The sequence below is a fragment of the Coturnix japonica genome, chromosome 1, assembly GCF_001577835.2.
Source record: "Coturnix japonica isolate 7356 chromosome 1, Coturnix japonica 2.1, whole genome shotgun sequence".
In the NCBI taxonomy this organism is placed as follows: Eukaryota; Metazoa; Chordata; class Aves; order Galliformes; family Phasianidae; genus Coturnix; species Coturnix japonica.
Window position 1 is genome coordinate 22,584,013 of NC_029516.1, and position 8,537 is coordinate 22,592,549.

Below are 8,537 nucleotides of genomic sequence, written 5' to 3' on the forward strand. Positions count from 1 at the left end.
AGTTTACCTCTGTCTTTCTTGTGCACTTCATGTGAAGTGGAGGTTCCTGTGATGGCAGTTTCCTGGATGGGATTACTCAGATTGGCTGTAGCTTCATTTATGGCTGGAAGCCATGTCCCTGTGAGGTGAAGGATGTGTGGTAGATAATGGGGTAGGGCTATGACATTCCTCAAAGGCTTCTAATTCCTGTTCTGTTACAGAACTCTCTAGGGGACCCTTCCCTCAGAGCTCCCTCTTCCTGTTACCTCAGTTGATGGGACCAAGGCCTGTGTAACACCACGTATTACAGGTTCCTTTCAGATGGGATGCTTAGATTACACATCCTATTCCATTCCCACAGACTTGTGTCAGTGGGAACATGTTCTTACTGCTTTGAAAGTTGAAGAACTTGTGGGTCAAACCTTTCCCTGTGCCAGCAAGGTCTCCCACCCGGTAAATGTTCTCTGAATGATTAGCAGTGACAGTGTTGTCATAGAAAAAAATGAATGTCATCTATCTGGATTTCAGTAAGGCCTTTGACATGGAACCCCACAGCATCTTTCTCTGCAAACTGTAGATTTGATGGGTGGACTATTTGGTGGATGAAGAACTGGATGCAAGACTGAGTCCAAAGAGCACTGGTCAGTGGCTCCATGTTTGGATGAAGATCAGTGACGAGTGATACCCCACCGCAATCAGTGCTGGGACCAGTACTCTTTAATATCTTCATCAGTGACACTGACAGTGGGGTTGAGTTTACCCTAAGCAAAGTCTGTGGATGACATCAAGCTATGAGGTGTGGTTGACACACCAGAGGGATGCCATCCAGAAGAACCTAGACAGGCTTGAGCAGGGGGCCCAGGTGAACCTCATGAGATTCAACAAATCTAAGTGCAAGATCTTGCAATACATACTAACAATACGTGCTGGGGGATGAAAGGATAGAGTGCAGCTTTGCTGAAAAAGACCTGGGGGTAATAGTGTATGTGAAGATGGACATGAGCCAGCAATGTGCCCTTGAAGCTCAGAAAGCCAACCGTGTTCTAGGCTTTCAGCAGTATGAGGGAGGTGATCCTGCCCCTCTAGTCTGTGCTGGTGAGCCCTCATATGGGGTACCATGTCCAGATATGGAGTCATCAGTACAGGAGAGTATAGTACATGAGTCCAGAGGAGGACCATAAAAATAATATAGGGGATGGAACTCTTCTCTGAGGACAGGCTAATAGAGCTGGGGTTGTTCAGCCTGGAGAATAGAAGGCTGTAAGGTGACCTGATAGCAGCATTTCAGTATCTAAAGGTGAGCTACAGAAAAGAAGGGGACAGACTCTCTAGCAGGGTCAGTGGTGATAGAACAAGGAGAAATGGCTTCAAGTATAAAGAGGGGAGATTTAGGTTAGATGTAAGGAAAAAGTCTTATACAGTGGGGGTGGTTAGGCAGTGGATCAGCTTGCCCAGAGATGTGGTGGATGCCCCATCCCTGGAGACTTCCATAACTATCAGTGAAAGTAAGCATGATATCATTATCCTCCCCCAGAAGTTCCTTACTCATTCTAATGAAGCTAATTAACTAATGAGCCAAAGAATGCAGACATGTCTGATGTTCAGAATTTCCCATCTTCTGTGGGCTTCGCATTTTACACCACAGAATTACTTTTCTGACTTAAGTAAAGCCAGCAAAAATTTACAGTTTGATTTTACAGTTTTGTTCTTTTTCCCCTCCACTTCTTCTGCCATAAGTAACATCAGTAATGTAAGAGTACCTATCTCCTCCAAAACACAACATGGCCAGTATACTGTGCCTTTCCTTTCTCAGTGGAAACAAACCCACAGGGCAGAGTGTCAGGGCTGGGGCAGACTTGCATGCGGCGCAGCTCTGGAACATCGTGTGCCATCCACGTCAGGTCAGACGCATATCGTGCCATTGCGCTGGAGGCAAAGTGGCAAAGGTTTACATTAAGAGCAGGCCTGGGTCTGGGACAGCGAGTGCATCAAGTATGAGAATAATGCTTCTTTCTTTAGCCATCTCCAGGCTCCACCCCGTTTCTCAAAATTGCTGAACTATTTACAAATGTTTAAGAGAACCTCTGTGTTATTAGAGGAATGTTTACACTGCCACGCGTTCCCAATGCAGGCAGAGCTACACAATTAAGGCCCACCCCAAAGACAAGAGCTGCACTGTAAGATCAAAATATGTGCTGGTTCTTCTCTCCACTACCATACAAGGCAGCTCTGCATTCCTGCTGGTAACCTTTTATTACCTCCTCAGTTTTCCAGATCACTGCCAGATTTCTTGAGCTTCATGGAATGATTACAGCCTTCATAAATGTAAACTTCAGAGTTTGTTTGGCAGTTCTGTATGGGAATGTCAAAATGAAGAAAATAAAAAGGTTTTCAGCAAAGACCTCTAGGAGCTTTTGCACAGTAATGGCTGCAGTTACTACAGTTTATAGTTCAATAAACCTCCTTGGCTAGAAAGAACCCAGTCTCAAAATGCCACTGTGATGTTGCTATTATGCCCATCCCACGGGGGATGCTAGCTGAGGAACAGCATGCCCAAGGAATTTAGGCAATGTCCCATTGCATTCAGCACAGGCCTGGAATGAGATGTCAAATGTTTCTGCTTTCTAGTCACAGCCTGCAGTCTCCTAAACTAAATGCCTTTAGAGAGGAAGAAAGCATTACATAAAAAGGATTCCAGCTTGTCTTAGTGCTCTTGTGCATTATGTCTGAGTTAGATGGGGCCAGGAGCACATTTGTTTGTCATAAGTAGGAAATTTATAAAGGTTTTGGAGAACAATCCAACACATAAGGAAAAAAAAGAAGTGATGGAATACATGCAACTCAACAAAAGCTTAAAAGCACCCGAATGCATTTCATATAGAGAATTTCCTAATTGAAGAACATGCACCAAATTCCTGGAGTGAGAGAGATGCTGTTTGTGTTCTGCCCATGGTGTTCTGGCTTACTATTCTGGAAGGTCATTAAAATGCTTCCTAAGAACAGAGGAACTGTTTGCTGATTTCATTCTCACTGATTGATGCTGATTTCTGTCCTGGAGACACTTTAAAAGTTGTTTGTTAAAAAATGCCTCCCAGCTTGTTTAAACTGAAACCTTCAAACTATGTCTTTTTTTCGTCGTGTGTTCTTTGACAAAGACCGGTGTCCAACTGAGACAACAGTTAACCCCCAGGAGTTTCATTGAGTCCAATTCCTATGCAACACAATTCATTTGGACTCCATAAGGGTTTTAGTACTTGAGTCTCAGCTGCTGGAACATCTCATTTCTAAGGTCCAGAATTTGAAATATGGATAGCGTGGCTTTTTCGGTCCATTCTAAAACTTACATGCATCAGATTGAAATGGGTTCAAACCATGCTTGCTAAGAGACTTTCAGAAAGGCTCCTCAGACAGACAGAGCTGTGTGTGGGCGCATCTTTCATGCGAGCAACTGTGTCCGTGAGAGAGACAGGGAGACAGGGGAGTGTCTTCCTCCCATAACCTCAGCAAAATTTGGCACAGGGGGAGGGCTCAAATGCTTATTAAGTTTCTACAAGTTTTCTGAAACTTGCAGAACAAGATTTGTCTGCTAATACTGAGCCTCAGCCTCAGAAAGACCAGAGAAAATCCACATGGACAAATAATACATAATGAATTCTCCTACCATGGGAAATTCTTTAGTCAGAGCCGATGTGATGAACAGCAGGGAAACCTCAGACAGGAGTTCTCCCCCACGTGGATTCTCTGCTGTTTAATGAGATGCAGGTATGGGTTCAAACCATAAATATGCTTGTAACTATGGCTTCCCAGACAGATGCTCTGAAATCTATAAGGAATAAACTGTTAATATAATACAGTTTGTTAATTGGTACAGATTTTTAATTAATCATAAAGCTCTCAGGAGCTTAGTTACTTTGGTTCAGGTGCCTGGGAACTCTTCTCCTGAGTCCTAGGATCCAGATGCTACTCCATGCTGCGAGCTTTGGGATTAGTTATGATGACACAAAGGAGCAGTTACCTCAGCCAGAGGTGCACCTGATTGGCACTTTTTTTGCGATGCTGGATAGCTTCACCCAGAACAGATCATGAGATTAAAGAATTAGATTGCAGGCATTGTTGGCATAGGTGGGTCAGTGACTGTAACAGAACAAGGCCTTGAGCAGCTCAATATTTCAAGAGTGACAGGACAAGGGGGAATGGTTTTAAGCAAGAGGGGCATGGTTTAGATTGGATGTCAGGGACAAGGTGATCCTTCCAACCCAAGCCATTCTATGATTCTATGATAGCCCTGAGATTGGTCCTGCTTGTTTCAGGGAGTTGAGTTAATGGCTCCCAGAGGTCTCTTCAGCTTAGATCTTATGAATTCACATCTAATAGGCATACAACCCTTTTGCTATTACCTTACTGGAGTAAATCTTTACTACTTGGCGAACATTTGGTAGTGTTTGGATGCCCTTAGCCTTTGTGAAATTGAAGAAGACATTGATGTCCACTTGTGTGAAAATCCACTCTGAGGTTTTCAAATGCTTCCTGTTGCCAGCCCTGTGCTCTGCTGCCAAGCAGGTTCCTCAGAGCCACTTCCTGGGAAGTACCATAAAATTAACCAGAAAACTTCAAACTTCAGCATGGAACATGAGCCCATGGTCACATTACAGACATTTTGCCTTCCTTTTTCTTTAAAATTTTAACAGGGCACATCCGTTGATCAATATATAGTTGTAACCTATTTGATTTCAGATATGCTGTCAGCATTAGCAGCACAGTGGTCTGACCTTTTCTCATCACCTGTCCTCTTGATGCCCTCTCCTGCTCACCTCACACCTCCAGTACTGCAAGCTGTTTCATCAATGCACAGTCTCTGATTTCTACCCATAGCATTTAAACAGCATTACTGACCTTCCTTGCTTCACATTCTGTAGTTTTGTGCCTTTCTATCACATCAGAATTAATCCAGAGTACCTGCATAATTCAGTATAACTCCCACTGCTGCTTTTCTCACTGTTTCTTCCCTTTCCCAGCTCTAATCATGGTTGTCCCAAAATATTCCCCCTGTGCATCCTCCTCCTATCTAAACTTGCCGTTGTGCTGTTTTCCACTCCCACCTGCTCTCTTGGTGGCAGGGCCCTCTTTCCCCCTCCTTCAGCTGATTGCTTTCTTAAAACACTCAGAATCTCTCTTTTTTTTTTCCAGCTCAGCACCTCCCAGGGCTCTGCTTCATTTCCCCCCAGCTCAGCGCAGCACAGTCGGCACCTGCTGGGTGACTGCAGAATGCCATGGGGCTGCAGCCAGCTTTCCTCATACCACAAGCACTAAGACCAGGGACTGATGCTCATAAACAGCTGGTCTAATGCAACCAGTGAACACTTCCAATATTTCGATGAGATAGTGCTTTTTTAAGAAACAAAGGTTAATAAATACAAGAAACTTGACTAGGGAGCACCGCGTAAACTGAACACAACAATGCTAGGCCAGAAGCCAAATCTGAACAATGCTGGGCTTAGTCTGTTGCAAATACCTCTTCTTATTTGGGTTGGTTTTTTGTCACGTGTCGGGAAGAGGAAGTGAGGGAAACTCTGATCTGTTGCTTTTTGTTGTGGTTGCTCACAGCAACAAGCAGCCCCAGCACTGTGCTCTGGTGGTGGCACAGCACAGCAGGTACTGCTTTCAGTGCCTGCAGGGGTGCAAAGTAAAAGCCACCCACCTCATGTCTTATGAGGGACAGGGAACAGAAGGTGGAAGTCTGCAGTCTGAGCCTCCTTTTAGCTCACATGATTTTGGACTGAGCTTCCTTAAAGCTCTTTCATCGGTCATTTTGATAACTGGGAAAAGACACTGAACACAAACGTATTATTTTCAGAACTGTGACTATTTTTTTTCTCTCTGTTTTGCCTGGATTGCTGATGATCCCCACTTCTTCATTTTAAGCTTTACACTTAATTAGTAAATGGAATTGAGTGTGTAAAGACCGACTCAGAAGACGTTGGGCTATAGGCATTTTTGGCCTTAGCCCTTTGGAGCAGTGCGGTAGGAGATGCAGTATGTGAAACTGGCTGATTGGTTCCAGCCTCTGTAAGTGTGGATTCTCCAACCTGATTCCGTTAGCAAGCAGCTATTTGCAGGATTGCTCTGAAGGAAACCACTGAACCCCACTGTGCCTGATCTTGCTGCTGACTGCTAATGACACAGTGGTACAATTTTAGTAGTGCTAAAGGATTTCAGCTAACATTCAAAATGAGCCTTAGTTTCATTTGTAGAAGAAGTAGATTAGGATATGCTTAATTCCAAGCTCCAACGGGTGTAATGAAGAGGGCTGCACTGAGACGTCACCACAGTTCAATAGTGGGGACAATCCCCTCACAAACATGAGGCCAAATTTGGAGTTAAAAAGCTTGGGGACAATCTAGAATCCACATTTCCCATTTCTGTTGGCAACTGCTTCACTCACCCAGCACTACCAGGGAAAGTGAACATACCCATCCAGTTTCACCCAGAAAACTATGATCAAAATAATGTGGGCATGCAGGATGCATGTCTTACAGCAGCAGCTGGATTGAGTTCCTGTCAATTCAGGGATAAAATAGCGCACTCTGCTGTCGTGCCACATGAAGAGATGTTAAGGTTAGCAAATTTCCTGTTGGTCCACAGAGATCATCAAAAGGCTGAACAATCTCTCTTACAAAGAATGAAACAGCTGGGCTTGTTCAGCCTGGGAAATGCTCTAGAGAGACTTAATTGCAGCCTTTCAGTACTTAAAATAAGCTTATAAACAGGAGATAAACTGATTTTTATATATGCAGATAGTTATAGGACAAGGGGGATCAGTTTTAAGCTAAGTGAGGGAAGGTTTAGATACGAGCAAAAAACATGTTACTGTGAGGGTGGTGAGGCACTGGCACAGGCTGTCCAGAGAAGTTGTGGATGTTCCATCCCTGGATGTGGCCATGAGAAGGATGGATGGGGCTCTGGGCAGCCTGATCTATTGTCCTTGGCAGGGATGTTGGAACTAAGTAGTAATTAAGGTTCCTTCTGACCTAAGCTATTCCATAATTCTATGAAAACTAACAGCATCTGTCTTATAGGGTGCACTTCAAGATACCATCTGATACAAAACAGACTCAGCACTGACTTTTCCTCATTGCACAGTAAAAAATGGTTTACCTGGATTTCATATAATTAACATTTTTATAGCTGTGAGCCATAAACAAGGAAAACCTTGTTGTTTTTCGTACTAACACTTTCTTCATTTGGACTGTAAAGACTTCAATTAAAGCACTAACATTCAGAAACCCATAAGCAAGTTTTATTACATACATAAAACTTAAATTTGCTAAAAGCTCTTCATCCACATCTGTATCTCATAAAGAGCAGCAGGAGCTAGATATGCTCAGACCGCCATTCCATTGCTGGAGAGACTGTACAGGTGAATTTGGTAAGGTCAGTGATGGAATGGTCTCCTTGATGCCCTCTACTGCTTGGCTTGAGCCAGTAAGAAACATTCCAAGTGGTTGCCAATCAACTGAGATAAAGAACTCTGCCTCTTAGGGCACTCAGCAGTTTGAATAAGACACACTGAAGAGAACCTTCCCAATACGTCATTCATATTCTTTAACAACCCCACAGAACCGTATCTTTGCTATAAAGATCAGTTATGGCTCTAAAACTGCTGTCCATAGATCCTGCTTTATATCAGTATTAATGAGCTTTATTCCTACTACAAACCCTTTATTAACCATTGAAAAGTGACATAAGAAACCACTATAACCACAGTAGTGTTAATGCACACATTAACTTCTTCAGGAAAAAGGCTGCATTCATAAATTAGTGCATTCATTCTGGGATGATACCCTGACAGTGGTATGGCAAATAGAGCAGCCTCTTCAGGCTTTCTCTTGCATACAGTTAACTGCTCCTGAAAGAAGTATTAGTACAGTGAGCATTATAAGGCTTTCTTACCAGCTAGAGATCTACTTTTAAGAGTAAAACTTCAACTTTGATATTTGGAGTTAAACATTTTTTTTATCTGCAAAGTACGCACTTCTATTCTTAGAGTATGCAAAAACTTCAGGTTTCTATTCTTAGCTTACAAGGATAAATAGATTCCTCCATGACAGAGTCAGAAGAGAAAAAAAGATAGACAACTGCCACTGTTATTATGGAAATTGCTGAATGAACCTTCCATGCTTGTTTTCAATAGAAGCTTTCAGCTTCTAGTAGAAGTGTTATCCAGAGGAACACAAGTTCCTTCCTTCTTCCTTAGAAGAACTATTTAGTGTTCCTCATTATCCTGTGATCTACGGTGTGTTCACACAGTGATATCTTAGTCTCACCTCTATCATCTGTACATTACACTTGAGCTTCCTTTAACATGATTAACCTCCTGAGGGGAGGTTGTGATGAGGAGGTTGTGATGAGGAGTAGCTTGGTCTCTTCTGCCAGGCAACAAACAGGGCCCGAGGAAATGGCCACAAGTTGTATCAAAAGAGGTTTAGGCTGGACATATGAAGAAACTTTTTTTCTCAGAGAGTGGTCAGGCACTGGAATAGCCTGCCCAGGGAGGTGGT